Source organism: Pongo abelii, chromosome 9 (genome assembly GCF_028885655.2).
Source record: "Pongo abelii isolate AG06213 chromosome 9, NHGRI_mPonAbe1-v2.0_pri, whole genome shotgun sequence".
NCBI lineage: Eukaryota > Metazoa > Chordata > Mammalia > Primates > Hominidae > Pongo > Pongo abelii.
This window is the reverse complement of record NC_071994.2, coordinates 39843762-39869445: the sequence shown is the minus strand read 5'-3', so window position 1 is coordinate 39869445 and position 25684 is coordinate 39843762. Positions and strand designations below refer to the sequence as shown.

Sequence of the window (25684 nt, the reverse complement as noted above, 5' to 3'; positions counted from 1 at the left end):
TATGTTATTACGTACCTATCACACAGCTGCAGGTAACTCTAACCCTACATGTCTTACGCTTGCAAATCTTGAATCTGTTTGATAGATAGGCCCTTAGCTATACCAGTCTTTGCACTGCATTGCGGGGATAGGAGGGGGTGTTGAAGGGAGATGGAGGGATTTGAGGGGGTGGGAATGGCACTAAAAAATCTGGCATATATCTGCCTGTTCGGTTACTAACTAGTTTTAATTTCAAATAATCTCCCCTTCCATTTTACTTTCAAATAATCCCCCCTTCCATTTTACTTTGGTTCTTCTGCTGTTTCCACCCAATATTTAGATAGAAACATGAGCCAAAAAAGTTGGGATGGGTCTTAAATTTGGGGGCCAGCAGGCTAAAAAGCTTGGCCCAGAATGCAAACTGCCACTTATGTGGCTGAGTCAGGACAACCAACGTAAACATGTAAGTTAGTCCAAATATACACACACTTGTTTATATTTTAAAACTTATTTTGCATCTTAGTAATTTCTTCCCTAAAAATAGCCAAGGAGCCCTACTGTTTTGGCCAATTTTTTTTTTTATAAATTGCTATTTTGAAAAGAAATTATAATTATCCATGTGTGTTAAACAGACCAAAGACATGCTACTATTTTCTAGTGTTGAGAAAAGTTTCAAAATGCTACCTAGAAGCAATCATTAAAACCAACGTACCTCCATAAATTGCACTTTTTATCAAATGCTTTATAAATAAATAGTGAGTTAAAATTGAGAAGGAGTGACTATTTTTATTGCATGTCACCTGGTCAGGTATTTCCTGCAAGAACAGGGACTAGATCCATCCTTCCAATCCTTGTAATGCTAGGCATGAAAAGAAGGTGGTCCTATTTTTAAAGTCTTTATGGATTTTTACTTGAATCTTTTTTAAAGGACTAGTGGGGGGTGTGTGTGTGTGTGTGTGTGTGTGTGTGTGTGTGTGTGTGTGTGTGTGTGTGTGTGTGTGTGTGTGTGTGTGTGTGTGTTTATGCTAAAAGAAACCATAAAGCTAGGCACAATGGCTCAAGCTTATAATTCCAGCACTTTGGGAGGTCTAAGCAGGAGGAGCTCTTGAGCCCAGGAGTCTGAGATCAGCCTGGGTAACAGTGAGATTCTGTCTCTACAAGAAAGATTTAAAAATACAGCCAGGAGGGGTGGCGTGCCCTGTAGTCCCAGATACTCAGGACAGGGGCGAGGCGGCTGAGATGGAAGGACCACTTGAGCTTGGGAGGTTGAGATTGCAGTGAGCTATGATCACTACAGTGCACTCCAGCCTGAGCAACACAGCAAGACTCTCCACCCACCCCAGGAAAAAAAAGAAATAGAAACCATAGAGATGACCTAGTTCAAGTCATTCTCACCCCCACCTTTGGAACTTGTACTGATGAGTAAATCAAAGGCCATTTCTTTATTCAAAGCCACACAACCAGAATCAAGACCCAAATCTTGATCTGTGCATTTTCCACATTTCTCCCAATACGAACTGATAACTAGTATGTATTACATAAAAACATCAGAATCTAAAAATTGCAAGGGATGGCAAAACAAATGCAAGTCTAGAATGAATATCTATTATCCTTACCTAAGACATTTATACTCTTCTGAAAAATGTATAGCAATAGTTCTCAACCAGGGGTGATCTGGCATTGGAGACAGTTGGCAATGTCTGAGGATATTTTTGGTTGCCACCACTTGGCAGGCAGAAGCTGGGAGGTTACTGGTATCTAGTGAGTAGGGGCCAGGGATGGTGTTAAGCCTCCTACAATGCCTAAGACAGACCCTATGATGGTTAATTTTATGTGTCAACTTACTAAGCCATGGAGTTCCCACATATTTGGTTAAACGTTATTCTTGGTATATATGTAAGGGTGTTTCTGGATGAGATTATCATTTTAATCAGTAAACTGAGTAAACCAGATTGCACTCCTTAATATGGGTGGGCCTCATCCAATCTGTTGAAGGTTAGAAAACAATTAAAAGATAAAGTAAAGGAGAATTTGCTCTCTCTGCCTAACTGTCTTTGAGCTGAGACATTGGCCTTCTGACTCATGCTCGAACTAGAACTTACACCATTGACTCTCTTGGCTCTCAGGCCTTCAGACTCTAACTGAAATTTACCCCATCAGCTCTCCTGGGTCCCAGGCCTTCAGTCGTGGACTGGAACTATACCTCCAATAACCACCTGAGCCAATTCCTTTTAATCAATCTCAGTAAACATATATACATATATCCTATATATATTCTACTGGTCCTATTTCTCTGCAAAACCCAGGCTAATACCGGCCCCTACAACAAGAATTATCCAGCACAAAATGTCAATGCCAAGGTTAAAAAAACCTGATGTATAAGAATATTGACATTTTCATAATGGAGATGTCGTGATGGTAAATGGAGATTTACCATTTTAAATGTACAGTTCAGTAGCATCCATCACTACCATCCATCCACACAGAACTTTTTTCATCTTACAAAACTGAAACTCTACCCATTAATCAATAACTCCCTATTCCCCACTCCCCCTAGCCCTTGGCATCCACCATGCTAATTTCTGTCTCTATGAATTTTGACTACTCTAAGTACCTAGACGAATGGAATTATACAGTGTTTCTCCTTTTGTGATTGGCTTATTTCACTTAGCATGTCTTCAAAGTTCATCCATTTTGTAGCATGTGTCAGGATGGATTTCCTTCCTTTCTAAGGCTAAACGATATTCTATTGTATGTGTGTATATGCCATATTTTGTTTATTCAATTACCCACCAATGGACATGTGGGGTGCTTCTACATTTTGACTATTGTGAATAATGCTGCTGTGAGCACAGGTGTGCAAATATTTCTTTTAAAATTCTGCTTTCAATTTGGGGGGAATACATATACCCAGGAATGAAATTGCTGGGTCATATGGCAACTCTATTTTTAATTTTTTGAGGAACCACCACACTGTTTTCCACAGAAGCTATGTCATTTTACATTCCCTTGGGTGCATTTTTACTCAGCAATGCTCTCAATAGCAGAAGTTTTCTTCTGTCTACCTCTCTCTGCTCCACTTTCCTCCCTGTACCCTGGCCATTTTATGAAGCAGCTAGTGAGCCAATACTTTAAAAACTGGGACACTCTTAAAGACACCCTAGGGAGTGATTTCTTAAATATGAATTGTCACTCTCTGGTTTTCCTTGAGGTATGATTTCTCTCTTTTTTTTTTTTTTTTTTTTTTTTTTTGAGACGGAGTCTCGCTCTGTTGCTCAGGCAGGAGTGCAGTGGCACGATCTCAGCTCACTGCAACCTCCGCCTCCCAGGTTCAAGCGATTGTCCCACCTCAGCCTCCCAAGTAGCTGAGATTATAAGCACCCACCACCACGCCCAGCTAATTTTTGTATTTTTAGTAGAGACATGGTTTCACTGTGTTGGCCAGGATGGTCTTGAACTCCTGACCTCAGGTGATCTGCCTGCCTCAGCCTCCCAAAGTACTGGGATTACAGGTGTGGGCCACCGCGCCCGGCCTTGAGGTAGGATTTCTACAATGCATCTTGACCACAGTGGAGGGGTGTGGAGAGGCACGGAGCACATGGGAAGGAATACACCTGCCCACCCAGCAGATGGACCCTTCTCCAAACCAATCCTGAAAGCCAACCCAGACCGCAGTCTGTGAAACCTGAGAAAAATAATCCCCATGTCATCTCGAGTTTTCTATGTGACACCTGTTTGTATTCTTTGAGAAAGAGAGTCTTTCTATTTTTGAGATCTCTTATTTACATGCATCTTGTGGGAAAAGATGCTGGTTTTACAGAGCACAGTACCACTGTTAAGGTGACTTTCAATACAAGTTCAATGGTTTTCATGAGTTAATTCTTGGCAAAATGTAGTCTTGCATACTTACATGTGGGACAGTAGTAGGTCCAAGCTGCTTAGGAAGAGTATGGATTTCAATTAATTTGTAACTTTGTTCCCACAAAGACCCGGAGGCTTCTCTTTATTTTTGACTAAGAAGTATGGTTAACATACTCGCATGGAACTGTCTGAAAGGGTAAGGTAGTATCTCACATATCTAGAACTCCTTAAAGTAGGGGTTCTCAAATTGTGCTCTCAGAACTAGCAGCACCAATATCACCTGGAAATTTGCCAGAAATACAAGTAACTGGGCCCCCACCCAGGTCGATGGAATCAAAAATCCTAGAGGTGGGTCCCAGCAATGTGTTTTACACAGCCCTCCCGGTGATTCGAATACACATTACAGTGGCACAATGGGGAACCACTACCCAGCTCTCACAAAGCACTTTCATGCTCGTGAAATTATTTGGACTTCACAGCAACTTTACAAGGCAGGTAGGGTTGGGAGAGTGTCCCCTTTTACAAATGGGGAAATTGAGGGCCAGAGGAGTCTTACCTAAAGTGACACTGACTTACCTAAAGTGACACAGTTAAGCAAACAGAATAAGAAATTCATAGAACTAGAGAAATATTGAGGATCACGTAGCCAAGTATCCTCAATGCATAAGTGAGGCAACTAGAACCCAGAGGCTGAATGATGTGAACAAGATCACACCGTGCCATAATGGAAAGCCTTTTCTCCTGTCAAAGTTCCATTCTCATTCTCCATTAAACCATTACATCTAAGCAGTCAGCCTCTACTAGTTAACTACCTCCTCAAATGATGAGTTAAGTCGTGTATGATAAGTACTTAGTTTGGGACTTACTAGGTATTTCACACACAAAAAAAGTGGCATGGGTGACTAAATAAGACTGATTTCATCATTACATAAAAAATCACCTTTAATAAGACAACAGTGTAAGAGGGTTAAGGACACTGAGGCTAAAGGAATGGACAGATCTTAATCTAACCAGAGAAAGAAATGAATGATAGCAAGAAAGTAAAAAGTTCAAGGGACATGAGGGCTTAATGAGGCTGAAAAATTTGTATACACTGAGCTAAAAATTTTCTTAAAAAGAGAGAGAGAGAGGGGTTGTAGTCAGAGGGATTTAGCAGTTCTGTGTTCACAAGGTCCAAGATGTGGTCATGGGAGGAAAAGGCTGAAGTGGAGTTGAGACAGGGCTCACCAATGTGATGGAGATAAATGAAATGAGAGGCAAAAGTGTCAAAAGGATTGTCCATGTTGGGTGAATGACAGAACTTACGGCAGGGGAGAGGATGGCAGAAATCATAAGATCATGAACTTGGCACCAAATTCTCCTTTAAAGGGGACCAACAGACAAGCCAGTAGATGACAGTATTTGCGAAGGATTAGAACTAAAGGTCAGGGACCACAGACGGAACAGAGATTGTGAGTGAAGATGAAAGCCCAGTGACCTATGGGCCACAACGAGGAGTGGTGAGAATCAATGCTATTCTCTTAACAGTGTAGGAAGATGAGCAGCCTGTAACCAAAAGTCTGCAGGGGAAGTAGTTCTTCAGGGAAGAGCTAGTGAAGAGGCTGAGACGGAGAAAAGCATATCAACCATGGAAGAGGGTTAGACAGAATGGGGCAAGCAAGGGCTTGGGATTAAGAAGAGGAGTGGGAAATCAAACCAGAGAAGAAGAGACTAGCAACCCAGCTCCAATACCACCTTTTGTGGGAGGTCTACAAATAGAACTACTCACTCTTTTGTAGGGGTGAAAATGCCATCCAAAGAGCCTGATAGGCCAAAAGATGAACCTCAATATTAAACACCTTGTTCAACTAATAACTTAGTCCCATGCAGCTACACAACTATGTTACCTACCTTGCCACAAAACTTTATTTTGTTTTGTTTTACAATTTTCGGGGCCTCATCCTTCCATTTTAATGTAGTGATATCTACAGAGGGCTTATAAACCACTTATAATCATCTTCAAACACAACTGAGGGGTAGTGAGTTAAATGCTGTTACCACTATGTTGTCAACAACAACGACAACAAAAAAACACAGGTGATTTTCAAAAGATTACAGAGCAAAACAGCACCAGACCTGAGAAGACTCTAAAATGAATTATGACAATCATTCACAAAGAAAGAGTCAATATTCCATGTTCTTCACATTGTACACAGAGCTGTGTTGGTTCTATTCTAGACAAATGAAGAAAAGAGGGCTATAGAGAGAAGCCATTTATTTTCATTAAATTATCCCTGAAAACTGAATCCTCTGCTACTTGAAAATCTGGGAGGAAGAAGACTAATTGGGTAACAAGCAGAGTTTGGTTTCAGATTTTGGTATAAGGAGCTGTTCACAGCAAAAGAGAAATAAAGGAAGTTAGTATTCATCAAATATTTCCTACGTAACAGGGACTGTGCTAGACACATATCGTGCTCAACTCATTTAATTCTCACAACCATTCTGAGAGACAGGTATTATTAACTCCAACTGGAGGATGAAACTGAGGCTCAGAAAGGTTAAGAAACTTGCCCAAGGAAACACCGGACAGGGCACTTTATCCACAGCACAAGGATGCCTCAAAAATGGAAGGCCTAGAGTCTTACTGAAAGAAATCCTGGCTGATCTCTGGTCTCCGAACCCCATCTCCCACTCCATTGTCTAAGGGCATATCAGAGTTGGGTGGATCCTGAGAGCTGAACCATGTGCCCCTCTCCCAGCTACACCTGTTATTACACACTCATGTAATACCATTGCACGATGGGAAATTCCTCCCCAAGCTCATTCCTACCACTGAACACCAGAGAGGTTAGAAGTCTGAACTAATGGGTAGGTGGTCTCTGAGACTCATGCATCCCACCTAAGTAGCCTGTATATCAAAACAGCTTGAGCAAGACGACTCTGTTTTCCCCTAATTACTTGGCCACTTTAACAAGCTTTGGGGGATTTTATTAAAATGAAAATGGGGAAAGGCTGAAGCAGCTTACAAATGTACAAATTAAAAAATATCTTTACGTAACTTTAAGGCTGAATCCATACACAAGGAGCTGTTAAAAATATGTACATAGGTATTTATATACATATATGTTGTTTTTTAAAGAGAACTCTGGGACAGCTAGAACATTAAAATGACCCTTTCATGAAAATTCCAGGGCATATTCATAACAGGAGTCAGACAGATTTTGTTTTCTGCCAGAGTTCTATAAAAATAAACTGTCATCACAACATCCTTGTGGTAGTAAAAAGCCATATTTGCCTGCAGTTAAATCCAACAGCAGCTGCTCTATGGAAAAAGACGGCCCAATAATTGGCTTCTTTCACCTCTGTTAATCACGAACAAAAGTGTCATTCAGTTTCAAAATGGACAAAATGCTCCAATGGATGGTCAGCTAGCTGAGCCAATGGGGTGGAATAACAATAACCCTGTAGCATTTTCCTTTTTCCTTTTGTTTGGTCTTTCAAAGCCCTTAATTAAGACCTGCACAAAGCACCCCTACAGGCTTTTTTCAATGAGGCATTACACGCCTGTTTTCTTGTATTTAAAGAAAAAAAATAGCAGGGATTTTCTGAAACACATTAAACAGAATACACAATTTCCATTTATTTGCAACTGAAATACTGTTAAAATTTTAGAGCTTAAATATTATCATCAGTAACAAAGCAAGTTCTTTCCATTTCAGGCTTGGGGAGTGGAGGGTGAAAGAGGGACTACTGAGAAGGAGGCGGGAAAGTTAGAGCTGAGACAGGCAGAAGAGTGCCAACTCAAAGAAGTGCTGTTAAACCACTTCTCCAGTAATAAAACTGCAAGCAGCCATAATTTAGAAAGACCTAGATTAGTCTCTAAACCTTTCAATAGCTTAGCACCTACAAACTGAAAGAAACAGCAAAACATGAAATATTCTTAGAGCAAACAACTAGTCAACCGAGACAAAGGGTAATACAAGTTGGAATTGAATCTACTTCTGAAACACTCCTTAAAAAATCACACACAAGAAAGATATTTTTACAATTAAACAATCTCTATAAGAACTTTGTGTAGGTCTGTAATTGATTTCTTTTTCTATCTTGGCCTTTAAAAAGCTTCATATAATTAGGGTGGATAAGAATCAGAATGTCCAGCTTTAAAAATATCCATAGCCTAATTAAGTTTTCATTATTCAATTTTCTTTTTGCACAACTTAAAAAAAGGCTGTTGTGTTCACTTTTAAATGCTCTGAAATATAATCTTTCCGGGTTTTAGACTGTTCTGAAAATACCTAGTTCTGCCCATAATTTGTTCTTCCCTCCCCCTCTCACGAGTATCCTGAGTGACAGCTTAATGTGACAGCTTTCTTGCCACAATTCACCAAAGGGGAGTGGCAGGTAGGGTTCTCAGAGAACAAATACCTAACAAAGCCATCATTCTGGGGAGTTACTTTCAATCTGTCAATCCAATCCATCAAGTGGAATGTGCTCCACTATTCTCTTGTAAATGTGCTTATTTCAAACAAGGCAGAACTCGGGCAGCTGCCCTACATAAGACTAAATGACCCAGCTCAAATGTCACCTCTGCTGTGAAGCCTTCCAATCCCCAAGGCAGAGTAAATTCCCCTCCTCTTTGCTCCCACAGCCCTTTGTTCATCCCTCCTTTAGAGTACTTTCATACTGTATTTGATTTGTGCATGTCTATCTTTTCCACCAAACCCTATCACCTATGGACACGTGCGGGCCAGTGTGAGAGACTGGAGGGCACAAACTCTGGAGTCAGACTATGTGGGTTCAAATTCAGGTTACAGATTATAAATCATGACCTTGGATATATATTTTCAATATATTTGACTAATGCTTATTTAAACATTTTGTACTTCAGTTTTCTGAGCTTAAAATGGAGATAAAGAATACCTCTTATACAGCTGTTATGACGATCAAGTAAACTCACATATATAAAGCTCTTGGCATGATATCTGGTACACATGAAGGGCTTCATAAATGTTAAAACAGGAAGCACAGTTCATATTGTCCCTCCTCCACCCACGAATACAGCAGCACACTTAGAAGTACAATAGAGGCTGGTTTCAGTGGCTCACACCTGTAATTCAAGCATTTTGGGAGGCCGAGTAGAAGGATGGTATAAGGTAAAAAGTTTCAGAGCAGCTAGGCAAGACAGTAAGACCTCGTCTCCACAGAAAAATTTAAAAATTATTCAAGCCTGGTGGTGCATGCCTGCAGTCCCAGCTACTCTGAAGGCAGAGGCCAGTAGATCACTTGAGCCCAGAGGTGAAGGTTGCAGTGAGCTGAGATGGCACCACTGTACTCCAGGCTGGGCAACAGAGTGAGACCCTGTCTCAAAAAACAAACAAAAAAAAAGTGCAGTAGCCACATATTTGATGTTCATGGTATAAACTTTGGCTAAGCAAGTTAATTAATAAAATGTCACCAGTAAAATATAATAGAATATCGAAAGACAATCTGTCTATGTCCTTCCAATTATTCAACATTTAAGAGTATGTTACATGCAAGGCACAAATATAAGCAAGGGAAGAACTAAAAAGATGCTGAGTGACAGTTGATTCCTGCCCTTAGAGAGCTTAAAAATGGGGTTGTTTGATTTTTTTCTTGTAAATTTGTTTAAGTTCTTTGCAGATTCTGGTTATTAGCCCTTTGTCAGATGGGTAGATTGTAAAAATTTTCTCTCATTCTGTAGGTTGCCTGTTCACTCTGATGGTAGTTGCTTTTGCTGTGCAGAAGCTCTTTAGTTTAATTAGACCCCATTTGTCAACTTTGGCTTTTGCTGCCATTGCTTTTGGTGTTTTAGTCATGCAACAACCCCATCAAAAATTGGGCGAAGGATATGAACAGACACTTCTCAAAAGAAGACATTTATGCATCCAAAAGATATATGAAAAAATTGTCATCATCACTGGCCATCAGAGAAATGCAAATCAAAACCACAGTGAGATACCATCTCACACCAGTTAGAATGGCGATCATTAAAAAGTCAGGAAACAACAGGTGCTGGAGAGGATGTGGAGAAATAGGAACACTTTTACACTGTTGGTGGGACTGTAAACTAGTTCAACCATTGTGGAAGACGGTGTGGTGATTCCTCAAGGATCTAGAACTAGAAATACCATTTGACCTAGCCATCCCGTTACTGGGTATATACCCAAAAAATTATAAATCATGTTGCTATAAAGACACATGCACACGTATATTTATTGTGGCACTATACACAATAGCAAAGACTTGGAACCAACCCAAATGTCAATCAATGATAGACTGGATTAAGAAAATGTGGCACATATACACCATGGAATACTATGCAGCCATAAAAAAGGATGAGTTCATGTCCTTTGTAGGGACATGGATGAAGCTGGAAACCATCATTCTCAGCAAACTATCGCAAGGACAGAAAACCAAACACCGCATGTTCTCACTCATAGGTGGGAACTGAACAATGAGAACACTTGGACACAGGGTGGGGAACATCACACACTGGGGCCTGTCATGGGGTCGGGGGAGGGGGGAGGGATAGCATTAGGAGATATACCTAATGTAAATGACGAGTTAATGGGTGCAGCACACCAACATGGCACATGTGTACATATGTAACAAACCTGCATGTTGTACACATGTACCCTAGAACTTAAATAATAAAAAAAAAGTGCTTACAAATGATTCTGAGCATGAAGCTGATAGGAGGTCAGCAGGAGTGGTTGCACAAGATACAGGTCATAAAGACCACTCTGATAAAACAGGATGCAATAAAGAAGCTGGCCAAAACCTGCCAAAACCAAGGTGGTGTAAGTGTCCTCTGGACATCCTCACTGCTCATTATATGCTAATTATAATATATTAGCTTACTAAATAATATATAATATATTACATATTATAATAATACATAATATTATATATTATTATATATAATATATAATATATATTATATAATATATTATATAATATATAATATATTATATAATATATTATATAATATATAATATATTATAATATATAATATATTATTAATATATTATAATATATAATATATTATTATAAAAATATAATATATAATATATTATTATAAAATATATTAGCTTACTAAAGCTAATTATAATATATTAGCTTACTAAAGTGCCATGACAGTTTACAATGTCATGGCAATGTCCAGAAGTTACCCTATACGGTCTGAAAGGGGGAGGAACCCTCAGTTCTGGGGAACTCCCTGCCCCTTTCCTGGAAAACGCATAAATAATCCACCCTTTGTTTAGCATATGATACATAACCATAAAAATAGCTAACCAGCAACCCTTGGGGTTGCTCTGCCAATTTATTCCTTTACATTCTTAATAAACTTGTTTTCACTTAACTTTGTCACTCTTATTGAATTCCTTCCTGTGCAAAGCCAAGAATTCCTGTGGTCTCCTAGGCTGAACCCCAATTTTGGGGTTCAGCCTATGACAAAGCATCTAGAAATGTATGTCTATTGTATTCATGGCTGACACTATGCTTTCACAATATGTTTGACTAATGTGCATTTTGTCAACAGTGTGTTAAGTCTTTAAATTTTTAAAAATATATGTACAACCAAAGTATCGCATTTCACTAAAGGAATAGAAAGTAATAGGGTTTATGCATGTTATATTTAATATACTTCAATGAACCTTATAATTCTCACTAATGCTCCATGTTAACATAGCACCATGTATGCGTTCCAGGTCTATATCCTGTGGTTCTATGATTACAGTTATTGCTCTCTGTAGCACTGTAAGAGTCAAAACTACTTATGCATGAAATTAAAGAATTTGGATCATGAACAAATGTGTGGTAAAATCATTTTGTTTCCATAATGCTCTTTTCAAAGACCTTACCATTAAATACAGGATCACTGGCTTAAATGTGGCAATCTAGTAAGACCTAGTTCAATAAAATCATCAGTAAGTTAGAATCATGTTTAAATTAGAATAAATCATCCAGAGTTTCAGTTGTTCTTTTTTTTCTTTTTCTTTTTTTTTTTTTTTGAGACAGAGTTTTTGCTCTTGTTGCCCAGACTGGAGTGCAATGGTATGATCTCAGCTCACCACAACCTCCGCCTCCTGGTTTCAGGCAAGTCTCCTGCCTCAGCCTCCCAAGTAGCTGGGACTACAGGCATGTGCTTCCATGCCTGGCTAATTTTGTATTTTTAGTAGACATGGGGTTTCTCCATGTTGGTCAGGCTGGTCTCGAACTCCCGACCTCAGGTGATCTGCTCGCCTCAGCCTCCCAAAGTGCTAGGATTACAGGCGTGAGCCACCATGCCCTGCCTGCCTCAGTTGTTCTTTAGCTGAAAAGAATGTACGGAAACAAAATGATTTTGCTATACATTTGTTCATAATCCAAATTATTTTGTCATGAAACACTAATTTCATGAGTCTGAATAAAACATTAAAGCTACAGATACGTATTTGCGTTTGAAAATATCAGGTAGGTTTACTATATTCCATTTTTCTAGAAGAGAGTAATGAGACTAACAAAAATGAGCTCCTTAAATCAACCATTGAAGCAAGCCCCCTGAGGGCAGGAGTATTGCCTTTCACCTCTACTCTCACTAGATTAAGACTACCAACAAATGCCTTTCTCATTCACTCACTGATACTTAATAAAAACTAAATAAAACATAATAAAGACATACTATAATAAATTTTTACATCTTTTCTTATTTTTCTATGGAAGTATGCAAATGGGAGGTAAAGCTCACCTAGTTGACAATATCTAACTATCATAAATTAGCTAACTTATAATAATAAAACTATCAGAAGTCAAGAATATTATTTGTATTACCTTCATCCAAGAGAACATGCTGCCCATCATCAACACTGTCCAGATATTTATCAGGTGCTGTAAAATAACCAATACCTACTTAAGTATAATGAGTGAATCCTCAAGACATGCCTAAGAGTTTATTTTTTAATATTGAATGTATAGTATCATAATAATTAAAGTTTAACAAAAATCTTTCAATCATTTTGTCAAATGTCGACCAGGCGAGATGGCTCATGCTTGTAATCCCAGCACTTCAGGAGGCCCAGGTAAGTTGATCATTTGAGCTCAGGAGTTCAAGACCAACCTGGGCAACACAGCGAGACACTGTCTCTACAAAAAATAAAAAATTAGTCAGGTATGGTGGCCTGTGCCTGTGGTCCTAGCTACTCAAAAGGCTGAGGCAGGAGGGTGACTTGAGCCTAAGAGCTTGAGCTTGCAGTGACCCATGATCACGCCACTGCACACCAGCCTGGGCGACAAAGTGAGACGCTGTCTCTTAAAAAAATCAAAAAATTGCTTGGTTATTTACTATTATTAAAAAAAGAAAAAAAAAGAAGAAGACCAATAAATAAAAAGTAAATAAAATAAAAATAAAAATAAAGTTTAAAATGTTGACAATTATATCATTTCTGAGAAAAATTCTGTAGGAGATACCACTTCCAGAATTCAAAGGACGTATGTCTATAATTAGCTGAATATTCTAAACTCTTTAAAAACACTCCAGAAAATATAACAGGATGGAGCTTCAATTGTTTCTGCTATGCTTCCTGATCAATATTTTAACAATCAGAACTGCTTTATTACCAATATCTCTTCAGTGAGTGTTCCTTTGACTTATTTCTAGGTTAGCTAAAAGTTGGTTCCCCTAAAAGCTGATGATTTGAGGCAAAAATGCCTTGTACAACATGGAAACTGAAAGGCAGAACTTGGCTACATCTCCCCGAAAAACGCTTTCGTTAAGTCTGATGAATGTGATATTCTGCTTTCCAAAAGACTGGCATACTAGTATTTTTATAGTATAATATCCAGTTCCCTATATGCTATTGTTATTCTAGGTCCTCTGAGCAAAATGAAGCTGTTAATATTAAGGACACAGGAAGGGACAGAATTTTGAAGATGGGCAATAGGGCCTTAAGACTAAAGCTTAAAACTATGCTACCAAAAAAATTTAAAAAGCAACATTCAACAAGCCTTATAAATTGTCAGTAGAGAGTACATTCCTCTACTTGAAACATGGTACAATTAATACTTTTCAACTCCTCCTGGCAGAATACTTTCCTTCTGGCAGAATATCTTCAATTTCCCCTGGTAGAAAATAGACACTTTCAATTCCACAAACTTCCACTTGGAAAATGAAACAGAATTTCCCATAATGTTGTTGCTATATAATAAAAAATACTCACACAGAAAATTGTGCTCTCAGGCCAGGCACGGTGGCTCATGTCTGTAATCCCAGTACTTTGAGAAGCTGAGGTGGGTGGATCACCTGAGGTCGGGAGTTCGAGACCACCCTGACCAACGTGGAGAAACCTCATCTCTAATAAAAATACAACATTAGCTGGGGGTGGTGGCACACGCTTGTAATCCCAGCTACTCGGGAGGCTGAGGCAGGAGAATCCCTTGAACCTGGGAGGCGGAGGTTACGGTGAGCCGAGATTGTGCCATTGCACTCCAGCCTGGGCAACAAGAGCGAAATTGCATCTCAAAAAAAAAAAAAAAGAAAAAGAAAAAAGAAAGAAAATTGTGCTCTCACATCCATTCCTTGCTTTGGGGTGCTAGATGCAATGCACCTATATTTAAAAACAAAACAAAACCATTTCTTTGCCAACTCTTCATAAACCTTTCAATTTCTCCAACAAGTCTGATACCCTGGGACAGAATAATGTCCAGTGGCAGGTTATGTAATGATCTATATACTACTTCCAGGATTACTATTTCTAGGTTATGTAAGGATCTATACTATTTCTAGGACTCCTTACAAAAACACTTCTTAAAAACACTACAGTTTTTAGTATTCACAACTAAATGAATGGTACTTTTCAATACTTAAAACTAAAGTTTAAAGAGTCAACTTTTATTTCCAAAGTTGGCACAATTTTTCACTTAAAATAAAGAAATGTTAAATTTAAAGAGACCACCAGAGAACTGTTTAGAACCATTTAGTTAGGAACCATAACTTCAGACAAATGCTTCACACCACTATTTTAATGAAGAACCACCAGACATCACTTAAGAACTGAGGCCTAAGTCACTATGTCAAAGGTATAAATTATGGTCCAAAGACAGCGCCAGGCACTGCTGAGCTTGGAATTGCTTACTGAGCAACCATGTTGTTTCAAACAAACTAAATGTTTTAAAGAGGCTAAAGGGCAGTGGAGGCAATTATTGGAAGGAAATTTCTCACTAGGCCAGAAAGGAATAATTAAGTCTTTGCATGCTAAATCACATCACTGGGGTTAACAATGAAGTAATCAAGTGTAAATGGTGACAAAGCCCATCTACAGGACTCATGAAAGGAAATTAAGGTTGTGGGTAATCTAGACTATTGTTGCTTAAATACCACAAAAATTAGTCCCTAAAACTTCATTCATTCATCCTCTGTTTAGATAAATGTGTGTGCTTTTAGTGGGAGGCAAGAAATTGGTTAATCCAGTAATTAAGGCAAATATACTGAATCATCAGAAGTAAAACACCATTCAGCTACTAATTCACAGGCAGAGATCCAAGGTCATTCTTCATACTACTTAGACTGTACCAAGCACTCAGTAATAAAATACTTTCATAATAGGAGATCCATGTCCATTCCATTCAAAAATATGATTCAAATCATTTAAATTATAAACCTAATGCATAATTTGCATATTGTACTTTCTCTGCTTCAGAACATAAAAGAGAATTCACATACACACATACATAGCTGGGGGGAATGTGGGCATGAAGCTGGGGAGAAAAATAGACACCCACATAATCTTTCAACAATTGCTCAATAGCAAATTAAAACTGGTTATGCTCTCAGGGAGCAAAATAATGTTGATGTGAAAGTTAAAAGATCTAGATTGAGACCCTGGCTCTGCAACCTCAGGCTGTCATCTTACCTCAGAGACTCAGTTTCCTCATCATCTTTAAGGGGTAAGGCCATGGCTAAGACTTCTCAGGACTCTCAACAGATCTGGTATATTTGTTGTTGTTTTTTTAAAAAATAATTTAAGACTCACTAGAAGTTGCAAAAATAGTGCAGACAGTTCCTGCATACCCTTCACCCAGCTTTTCCCAATGGCAACATCTTACATGACCATAATGTAATAGCTAAACCGGGAAATTTACTTTGATGCAACACTATTTACTAAAGCTACAGACCCTACTCAGATGGATTCATGTAACTACCACTACAATCATGATAAGGAACTGCTCCATCACTGCAAAGAAATGCCCTCCTGCAACACTTTTCTCTCGCATCATTTTCCTATCTCCAACCCTAGCAACCACTGGTCTGTTCGCCAACACTACAATTTTGTCATTTATAGTAAACTTGGAATCATACAGTATACAACTTTTTGAGTTTTTTTTTTTTTTTTTTTTGAGACGGAGCCTCTGTCTCCCAGGCTGGAGTGCAGTGGCGCGATCTCGGCTCACTGCAAGCTCCGCCTCCCGGGTTCACGCCATTCTCCTGCCTCAGCCTCCCGAGTAGCTGGGACCACAGGCACCGGTCACCTCGCCCGCCTAATTTTTTTTTTTTTTTTTTTGTATTTTTAGTAGAGACGGGGTTTCACTGTCGAATTTGGTTTTAATCACTCAGCCTTAATACCATTGAAAACTATCCATAGTCATGTGTATCAATAGTTTGTATACTTCTGTGTAATAGCCTGTTGTATTGACATACCAATTTATTCTGCCACATTGATTTCAAACCTTTTTATATTTTTTCTTTTTTATTTTATTGTCTTTTTTAATGCTCCTACATGCACAGTGACTTTTATGTTTAATTAAGTTGTCACTATGGGGTAGGGGGAAACTTTTTTTTTTGAGACGGGGTCTAGCTCTGTCGCCCAGGCTGGAGAGCAGTGGTGCAATCTCAGCTCACCACAACCTCCACCTCCTGGGTTCAAGCAAATCTCCTGCCTCAGCCTCCCGAGTAGCTGGGATTACAGGCGCCTGCCACCATGCCCAGCTAATTTTTGTATTTTTAGTAGAGACAGGGTTTCACTGTGTTGGCCAGGCTGGTCTCGAACTCCCAACCTCATGATCCGCCCATCTCGGCCTCCCAAAGTGCTGGGATTACAGGCATGAGCCACCACGCCCGGCCAAGAGGAAATTTTTAAATTTTGTTTTGCCATTGCTTAAGATGGATTCATATTCCTATAGATATTGACTAATTATCTTAATATCTAAATTTCATTCCAGCCTTCCCTGGCTACCCTACTTTAACAGCAAACCACCTTCATCTTGCTTTATTTTCCTTGACAGTATTTAATATTACCTGACCTTTTATATTCATTGTGCTTATTTACTGTCTACCACTAACCCCCCACCCCCCTGCCAGGTAAGTTATAGGAGTGCAAGGATGGCATCAGATACTGTTCAATTCTGTGTCCCCAGCACCAAAAACAGTCCCGAACACATCAGACACTTAATAAACAAATGTTAAACAAATTAATTTTTAAAGTTCCGACTTATTATCTCAGTAATTATTATTTTAAAGTTGAAAGAGTACTGATTCTTTAAACCAAAAATAAAATTCTAAGGGCCCCAACCTTCTGAATGGAACCCTCCTCTTGGCCAAAGGCATTCCAAAGTTAACCTGAAAAACTGGTTCAGACCATGATGGGAAGGGAAAGTTGGACATGCCTCATTATATCCTACTCCCTTTTGGAATTCAGTAAGAGCCAACCAGCATTAGCATCAACACAGACCTGAAGACTTATAAGAAACATTTATAATACAATCTATTCTCTTTGAAGCCTGCTACCTGGAGGCTTCATCTGCATGATAAAACTTTGGTCTCCACAACCCCTTATCATTGGAACTCGGACATTCCTTTCTATTTATTCCAGGCTTTTAGATAAAAACTAAACTCTTTCAGCCAATTGCCAATCTGAAAATTGTTAAATCTACCTATAACCTGGAAGCTCCCTGGCTTCAAGTTGTCCCGCCTTTCCAGATCAAACCCATGTACATCTCACAGGTATTGATTGATATATTATGTCTCCCTAAAAAGTATAAAAGTAAGCTGTACCCCAACCACGTCTTCAAGACTGCCTGTCGCTGTGTCACAAGCAAGTCCTTAGTCTTGGCAAAATAAACTTTCTAAATTGATTGAGATCTGTCACAGATACGTTTGGGTTGACAATTCCATGAACCATTATACAAATATTTGTAGTTCTCAAAGAATAGTTTGAATAAATAAAATTATTGTCCGGGCATGGTGGCTCATGCCTGTAATCCCAGCACTTTGGGAGGCCAAGGCAGATAGATTGCCTGAGGTCAGGAGTTCGAGACCAGTCTGGCCAAGACGGTGAAACCCTGTCTCTACTAAAAATACTAAAACTTAGCCAGATGTGGTGGCATGCACCTGTAATCCCAGCTACACGGGGGGCTGAGGCAGAGGAATTGCTTGAACCAGGGAGGTGGTGGTTGCAGTGAGCCGAGATCGCGCCACTGCACTCTAGCCTGGAAGACAGAGAAAGACTGTCTCAAAAAAAAAAAAAGCAAAATTATTTACATTAAACATTTTTATTCACCTCCACAAATTATCTCCTACAATTTCAACAAAGTACTGAGCCCATGGAAAACTGGGAAGACAAGGAAGAAGCACAGGAAATTTTATCTTGTCATCCAACAGACACAAGCCACAGCAACACAAGTCAAAAGTCTCACTAAATGTTAATATTAAATTAAATGTTAAAGATTAACACAGTCAAAGAAAGGACCATCTCTTCTGATAATGCTCTGCCACTTGCCTTGTCTGTCTGTCTGTCTTTCTTTCTTTCTTTTTTCCAGGTCTCACTTTGTCACCCAGGCTGGAGTGCAGTGGCACCATCATAATTCCCTGCAGCCTCAAATTCCTGGTCTCTAAGTGATCCTCCTGTCTCAGCCTTCTGAGTAGCTGAGACTACAAGTGTGTGCCACCACGCCAGGCTAATTTATTTTTTGTACAGATTGGGTGTTTCATTTTTAACATACCCTGGAGCGCTATAAATGATTCTGGTCATGTCATACAACTGAATGTAATTGGATTTCTCCCCCATTAAATGGGGAATTTGAGCCAGATCAACTGCCAGCTCTTAATAGAAATACACTGAGAAGGGAGAAAAAGTCTAAAAAAAAATCAACAAGAATTTGGTGTTATGATTTATGTGATTGAAAAGTTTAACAAATAATAACTACCATGTCTATAAACAGGTTAATATAATATACAACATTGGGAGAAATTGACTTTTTGCTTTCCCCATGGAATGGCATAGCCTTTTTGATGGGTGGGCAATAATAAACAAGAGTTTTAGATCCACTGCACTAGATGACCTTTAAGATCCTGTCCAAATCTACATTCTAAGGAGCTGAGAACACTTCAAGCACAGAACAAAACAAAACCTCTCCAGAATTAATTCCCCATCTACATAATGAGAAGTTTCTGATAACTAAGACATGTACAATGGATGAACGCCTACACTTAGGAAGAGCACTGAAAGGCTGTTATACAGCCTACTCAACCAAATAACCCTAGTCTATAAAAGTAAGATCCAACACCCTACCTGCAAAACCTCTCATTACTAGTGGTAATAAGTCCTCACTTGCCATGGTTTCTCCATCTCTAAAATGGGGAGAATAATAGCATTGCTTTAGAGGCCTATTGGGAGGATTAAATAGATAACACGTGTTATGCACTTCATTTAGTGCCTGGCATTCAATAACATTATTATGAGCATCTAAGTTAATAACAAGAGGATGGTAATGATATTATCTGAATGGCAGGACAGACCAGAGTGCTCTTCATGACTAAGAATGCAACATAAGTGAAATGAGAAAGCAAAATGCTTCCAGGGGAAGAAGACAACCTTTAGAATCACCAAGCAAATGACTGTTTAGGATGAGGCTGGCTATCACCAGTACATTCAAAATTAAAACTGTGGCCACAGATTCAATCATGAATAATAGCCCTGCTGCTAAAGGAAAGAGCACACAGATCCAAATGGGAACCCATCAAGTCTGTAAAACATTAACAGCTTAACAAACATCAGCTCACACCATCAACACACACAGTGTTCGAGTCAACTAAAGAGTACCAACTAAATTAATACCAAGTTGACTAAATGAAATGCCTTGGGGGAAAAAAAGGCTCATGAGTGATTCACTTTTATGCTGACTTCTCTATAAAAACATCTTCAACAGGAGAGGCAGGAAATTCCACTGAGTGAAAGGGGGCAGCTATATGGAAACCATCATACTGCACATTTTGCTTTTTAATCTACTGCAAAGTTTTGGTTTAAAGGAGCACATTCAGAAATTTGCTCCTTTAGAAACAGAAAAGTGAGTCCACTAATAGATCTGATCCTCATATACCATGTAAGTGAAGTCCACGGAAGAAGGAAAAACCAAGTCAAAAAGCATATGACTGATACTTTCCAGACACACACAAAAAAACACTATTAACATGGGAAATGATGTGAAAGCTTTTAAACAAGTATGTATAAAAAGCAAAAAGACTAAGTTAGAGATACTTTTTAAAAGTTCTGCTATGAATAACAGATAACTTCATTTTACACAACAGATTTTGAATCTGTTGTGTAGATTTTTGACTCTAAATCAAGTCATAGTCTCCCAGTGTATGCAGACATATAGATGCATGTGTGCTTTTTGGGTACACATTTTTTTCTGTTCTGATTTTTTTTTCCTGTAATAACCTGTAGCTTCTCACCATTTTGTTTCTCATTTCACCTTTTCCTCTTCTGATAAATTGTCAAATATCTAAGCAAACTACAGAGATGAACAAACTTAAATATGGAACACCTGAGCTTCACAAACTACCACCCACTAACTGTGGGATATTTGGATAAGTTACCTAATCCTTTTAAATCCCAGTTTGCTCAGTGATAAAATGGGACTCCTGCCATGGACCAAGATGGTTACTGTGGAAATTCTAGTTAGCACATGTAAAATGCATAATATATAGGTAGGCCCAGCAATTCTTCACTAAATTTCCATTTTTTAAAAAATCAGACATCCCAAATATGAATACATTAATAATTCAAACTTTTTTCACTGTAAGCAAAATGCTTCACATTAGGGTAATTTCTACAGGAGTCTCTGGCAGGGATTACAGCAACTGCTAGGTATCATAAAGGGAGCTAAGAATTCTTCTCTTTTAAAAGCAGACATTCTCAGCATAGAGGAGTTTAAAGAACTTAAAGAAAGCAGACATTTAAACAAAATCAGTTTTTAACAGTTTTTGCTAATACTACATACCATGCTAACAATATATTGTGACTATAAGTAATTGGTGATAACAAACCTCACCACAGTCTAAGACATTAAAATTGAGACCAACATTTTCTTATAAACATACATTTACCATATGACCCAGGATCTCACTCTAGGTATTTATGCAAGTGAAATAAACACCTATGTTCATACAAAAACTCTATGTGAATATTTATGGTGGCTTTATTTATAATAGCCAAAAAACTAGAACTAGGGCAAATGTCCCTCGACTAGTGAATGGAGAAACAGATTATAGTATACGTACACAATGGAACACTCCTTAGCAATGAAAATGAGTACTGGCCAGGCACAGTGGCTCACAGCTGTAACCCCAGCATTTTGGGAGCCAGGGCAGGAGGATCATTTGAGGCCAGAAGTTCAAGACTAGCCTGGGAAACACAGCAAGACCCCATCTCTGCAAAAAAAAAAAAAAAAATTAGCCAGGCATGGTGGCACATGCCTGTAGTCCCATCTATTTGGAGGGCTAAGGTAGGAGGACTGCTTGAGCCCAGGAGTTAGAGGCTGCAGTGAACTGTAATCATGCCACTGTGCTCCAGCTTGGGCAACAAAGCAAGTCCCTATCTCAAAAAGAAAAAGAAAATTCAGTGAGTATTACATATTAATATATGCAACATGTTAGAATCTCAAATGCAGTATGGTGAGTAAAAGAGGCCAGACGCAAAAGGCTACACCGCTTTATTACATTTATATGGCATCCTAATAAAGGCAAAACTACATAAAGTGAGGAAACCAAGGTAGAAAATAGTTCAGCAGTTGTCAGAGGTTGGAGGTGAAGAGAGGAGATAACTACAGAGAGGCATGGAAATTCAGCAAGTGAAGAAATGCTCTGTATCTTCACAGTGATGGTGGTCACATGACTGCATACATTTTGAAACTCACAGAACTGAACACTAAAAAGGATGACTTTTAAAATTGAGGAGCTTGGGAGAGTTTTCTCTACAAATTCGTAGTTTTTTGTTTTCTTAATTTTTTAAAATATTTTTTTCAAGATGGAATTTCGCTCTTTTCACCCAGGCTAGAATGCAATGGCACAATCTCAGCTCACTACAACCTTCGCCTCCCGGGTTCAAGCAATTCTCCTATCTCAGCCTCCCGAGTAGCTGGGATTACAGGCACCCGCCACCATGCCCAGCTAATTTTTGTATTTTTAGTAGAGACAGGGTTTCACCATGTTGGCCAGGCTGGTCTCGAACTCCTGACCTCAGGTGATCCACCCACCTTGGCCTCCCAAAGTGCTGGGACTACAGGTGTAAGCTACCATCCCGGGCCTTGAATTCATAGTTTTGAAAGTCAAAGAAGCAGTCAAAGTAAGGAAGATGGAACATCTAAGATTAAACCATTTATTTTAGGATAAAAATATGGAGGCAATAAATAAAAAGGGAACCACAAATAGAAGTTGATGATTTATCTAAAAGGAAGCAAGCTCCTGTTGATTATTTTATCTCAGGTATAGCCACATGTTTAAATTTATATAGACATCTCTTCTAGAAGTTATTTCTGATGGTTCTTGGTATCATTACTGAACATAAGCTGAATAACAACGTGCTAAAAGAAATTATTGCCTTTCACATTTTCTCATAAGAGTGATTCCTTTTGTAGTTCTTGATTATAATAGATTTCCTTTAAATTTATTGGCTCATTTACGGTTAAATTTTTAAAAGTTTCTGTTTCATGGTTCTTCATAAATGAATCTGTCTATCAAAACCAGTCTACATGTCTGAAAAACAATGAAACTAGAAACTCAGGCTCGAGTAACTTGAGGGTTGGGAAGGACCCTGATGAAATGGATGTCATTACTTCCTCTGCCAACGTCATAAATCTTCTTTACTTTGGATGTCACAGCGGGGGTTTTTTCCTCCTTCTGGAATTCTGGAATGCCACCTCAGCCAGGATGGTGTGAAGGGCAAATTCTTTTTTTTTTTTTTTTGAGACAGAGTCTTGCTCCGTCATCCAGGCTAGAGTGCAGTGGCGCGATCTCGGCTCACTGCAAACTCCACCTCCTGGGTTCAAGTGATTCTCCTGCCTCATCCTCCCAAATAGCTGGGATTACAGGTGCCCATCACTGTGCCTGCCTAATTTTTGTATTTTTAGTAGAGACGGGGTTTCACCATCTTAACCAGGCTGGTCTCGAACCCCTGACCTCATGATCCACCCACCTCAGCCTTCCAAAGTGCTGCAATTACAGGCATGAGCCACAGCACCTGGCCAGCAAATTCTTTTAACACAGAATAAGCGCTGAGAGTCTGGGTGCAATGGCTCACTCCTGTAATCCCAGTACTTTGAGAGGCCAAGGCGGGTGGATCACCTGAGGTCATGAGTTCGAGACCAGTGGGGCCAACATAGTGAAACCCCGTCTCTACTAAAAATACAAAAATCTGCCAAGCGTGGTGACATGTGCCTGTGGTCCCAGCTACTCGGGAGGCTGAAGCATGAGAATCACTTGAACTGGGAAGCAGAGGCTGTAGTGAGCCGAAATGGCGCCACTATGCTTAAGCCTGGGCAACAGAAAAAGACTCCGTCTCAAAAAAAAGAATAAGAGATGAGAAAGGAATTAACTTACCCTTCTATTTCATGTTCTTGACCATCTCCTGTCACACCTGCTGATGAGCCTCAATACTATAGCTTCAGATGCCACAGACCAAAGCCCTCAATGCTAGCTGACCTGAAACCGAGCCCCCAAGTAGAAGGCTAATACTATATGCAACAGAAACCTTTAAAGGTCATTGCAGCAGTGTTTGGCTAGCAGGACAATGATGAATTGATCTCTTTCTGTGGACTGACAAGAAGATAAACATAAAGGCAGGCAGTCTTCAAGGCCTATCCTACTGGGAATTCAAGCATCTGTGATCCCAACACACACCACATATCAAATCTGGGAGAGCAATACCCAAATTCCCTGTGCTCACGCATACACAAATGTCCTTTGGTGAAATACATGATTAGGTGGAAAACCGATCATGGAAGCAGGCCATCCTAAGTTAATTCAAACTGATATTAGAAATTGATTTATCCAAAACAAGGGATTTTCTTTCTACATAATGTAATGAGGCTCTGGAAAACACAGTTTGATTACTAACAGCAGAGCCTGTGGTTTGTGCACAGATTTGCCAACCTACCATGAAGCATGAAGCATTCTGCTGCATGCCCTCACAGCCCCAGACTCTGTGTGTGAAGGGTAGGAATGAAATATTCCATATGTTTTCTTTGTCAGTGACATGGCTATTGAAAGCAAGGCCACGGTAGTCTCCCTGCTGAGGGACTGGGGCAAGCTATTCATGTGTAACCAGGCAGATGTCAAGATGGTAATGGGAAAAACACCTCAAACTTTTTTTTTTTTTTTTTTAAAGAAAGAGACCCAGGGTAGAAAATGCACAACTGTATTTGAAACACTTAGCCAATCTAAATAGGTTGTGAGTGCTACTGCATACGTTAGCTACTACTCTGGCTTTATAATTTATGTTTAAATCAGGTATGAATCAAAACTCAGAAAAGTTTTTAAAGTTTCTGAGAAAGATTTCACCGTGCTTAAGAATGTCATATAACTTTTTAAAAATATGTAATACTTTAAAGAAAGGATTTTAGTTCTAAATTTACTTTTAAGATAATAAGCTTTTCTTTAGCCACAAAACCATGCATTAATCTCAAATGTAAAAAAAAATAGGAGCACGGTGGCTCACACCTGTAATCCCAGCACTTTTGGAGGCTGAGGCAGGAGGATCGCTTGAGGCCAGGAGTTTGAGACCAGCCTGGACAACAAAATGAGATCCTATCTCCATAAATTTAAAAAAAAATAAAAAACACATAGGTATCCAATAACCAGTAAAATCATAAAAGAAATACTTTCAAAATACTTCAAAAGTTCTTTTGTAATCTGCATATTTCTAGAACCAAAGTGACGTGAAAAATAAGAATGCAGCCAAATTGTCCATGATAAATAAATCTTACCCATCTTCTACATCAAGCTTGTCCAACCCACAGCCCACAGGCCCCATGCAGCCTAGGACGGCTTTGAATGCAGCCCAACACAAATTCATAAATTTCTAAAAACGTTATGAGATTTTTCTGCACATTTTTTTTTTTTAGCTCATCAACTATTGTTACCGTTAGTATATTTTATGTGTGGCCAAAGACAATTCTTCTTCCAGTGTGGCCCAGGGAAGCCAAAAGATTGGACACCCCTGCTCCTTACGTCCACATGGAAAGAAATAAAGTAATCTAAGAAACTACAGTGGGCACTCATTGGCATGAAGGTTCCCAAAGACTGAGTTAGGATTTTTTTTTTTTTTTTTTTTTTTTGAGGTGGCGTCTCACTCTGTCGTCCAGGCTGGATCTTGGCTCACTGCAACCTCCCCCTCCCAGATTCAAGCAATTCTCCTGCCTCGGTCTCCCAAGTAGCTGGGATTACAGGTGCCCGTCGCCATGCCAGGCTAATTTCTTTTTTGTATTTTTAGTAGAGAAGGGTTTCACCACATTGGCCTGGCTGGTCTTGAACTCCTGATCTCAGGTAATCTACCCGCCTCGGCCTCCCAACGTGCTGGGATTACAGGCGTGA

General features: G+C 39.2%; 1 protein-coding gene across 6 annotated transcripts in view; it reads right to left on the bottom strand.

The window, feature by feature from the left end:
* The window catches only part of LGR4 (leucine rich repeat containing G protein-coupled receptor 4), a 106894-nt gene that overhangs the window by 70933 nt on the left and 10277 nt on the right, over positions 1-25684 (bottom strand). For 2 of the 6 annotated variants that reach the window (XM_024255138.3, XM_063728503.1), the window contains exon 1: positions 12655-12711. The exons of the other annotated variants lie outside the window; for them this stretch is intronic. The gene's annotated coding sequence lies outside the window, so the exon portion shown is untranslated. Of the gene's footprint in view, positions 1-12654; positions 12712-25684 lie in introns of those variants that run through there. 6 annotated transcript variants of the gene reach the window in all.